Source organism: Aplysia californica, unplaced genomic scaffold (genome assembly GCF_000002075.1).
Source record: "Aplysia californica isolate F4 #8 unplaced genomic scaffold, AplCal3.0 scaffold00035, whole genome shotgun sequence".
Lineage (NCBI taxonomy): Eukaryota > Metazoa > Mollusca > Gastropoda > Aplysiida > Aplysiidae > Aplysia > Aplysia californica.
In genome coordinates this window covers 873,816-875,789 of record NW_004797305.1, presented here as the reverse complement: position 1 = coordinate 875,789, position 1,974 = coordinate 873,816, and positions in this window count along the sequence as shown.

The window sequence follows — 1,974 nt, the reverse complement described above, 5'->3', positions numbered from 1 at the left end:
CCCAAACAAAATAATTGACGACACGACCTGTCTACCTTTCTGATATTGACCCTAATCTAGGACCAAAGAATTTAAAACACGGGGAGGCTGAGACAGATAGGCAACATTTATTTCTTTATCGCTTAATTAAATTGTTTTGGTTTCAGGTTCTCATTACCACATTCAATTTTACTCAGAGTTCCTTTCTCGTTTTATTCGTAACACTCCTCTTCTCAGCCTCCATACTCTTACAGAGCATCAGACAATTCGTCTCTTTGTTTTGCTTAGGTCCTATCTGTTTGTATCCTCAAGACCACCTCATAAGATCCATCCCTTCTTTTTGCATTTTTTACGAAGGGTTTCTATCTATTTCATCCTCAAAGTTTTTGCTACAGTTTTTCATAATCTTAAGAGTACAGATCTTGAGCATCATATGAGTTTTTGCTTTCACTTTTTGGGGGGATACTTTAAACACATCTACGGATTCATAGCTCTAATACTATCACGATCTCTTTGGAACGTTCATATTCCTGAAAATCATATCCGGTTTCGATATAGTCTATGGAACGGTGATTTTGTCTAAATTCAAACACATCTATGTCATATATATATGCCGTCATACCCCTGGAACGTAAGTACGCACGTGTGGCTACTGCGCCTGTGTATGTTTCCCTTGCGTGCTCTGGCAAGCCGCTGTCTCATACATCTTTCCAGTTTGGGCTCAGCTCCATGAGTTCACCACTGAACTGCAGCTGCTCTTATGTTGAGTTGGCTCTTATTTCTCACAACAGAGCATCTTTAGAGCTCTCTAACTGCTTAATAACGTCGGTATTGAGCTCTGGAATCTAAGTCCTGCTTCGTCCAGTGACCCTTGACCCCCGTGTTGCTGATGTGCATGTTTACAGGTGCGACAGACGCTGAAGCGGCAGTGGGATCGCTGGCGACAACACCGCCTCATCCACAGCTCCAGCCTCCGCAGAATGAGCAGGTCGCTCAGTATTTTCACCTCCTTCACTGAGGTGCCACATACCAGTAACACGCAGGTAAAAAAAAAACTTTACAGGTGACAGTAAGCCCTTGCAGGTAAATGACTAAACGGTGAACTCCTTACGAGATAGAACATGACTCTAAACCAGGGCCACCCGGTCGGTAACTCCAATTGAAAAACATATTATGTGGTTTTTGCGCTATAAACTCACTTGTAAAGTTGAATCTACTGGTCCATAGCGTGGGGCTGTTCAGATATATTTCTGACTAGGTTTGAGTTGAAAGTTTAAGAGCTCGTCATCTTCAATTGAAATTGAAGACTTACACTCGTACGCTTTAGACGATATCAGTATACCAAAATCACTGAAGTAAAAAAAAAAAAAAGGTACAATGTACTTCGTGGCAATAGGCAGAGGGTGTCCAACCCAAAATCCCCAGTGTGAAGGAGCCGCCTTTCAAATGACATGTTAGAGTGTGGGCCCTGGACAGGGAAACTCAGGAGCCTGGAGGACCAGCGGCGAACAGCGGCCTTCGCCCGAGATATTGGGCTGTTCATTTATGAACTTGAAGAAGGGAGAAGTGAAAACAGAGAAAAAACAAAACCCATTGTATTACAGCACGTTTGTTATGAACAGCACTTTTCCTCTGTGAAGCTTTATGATAATAATAATAATAATAATACATGTACTCGTATATGGACCAGAAGAGGACTAAGCTATTGTATCTCGAAAGTGCAACATTTCAGAAGCAACAAAGAAGTGTTTAAAACTCCCATACTGTATCTCACGTGCAATGCAACGTAACTATTTTCCCACATTACGTCTCGGCTGCATTGTATTAATTAATTGCAGACTCGTCATTATGGCATAATATTCCCCTTGTGGTGAACATTTACAGACGACTGAGGTTTTCTCTGAAATGATGTGTGTCGAGATGCGATTACTTTAGTCCCTTGACCTAGGATAATTTTAATTAATGCTTATGTTTGATAATTGGGTTTTGGGGGGG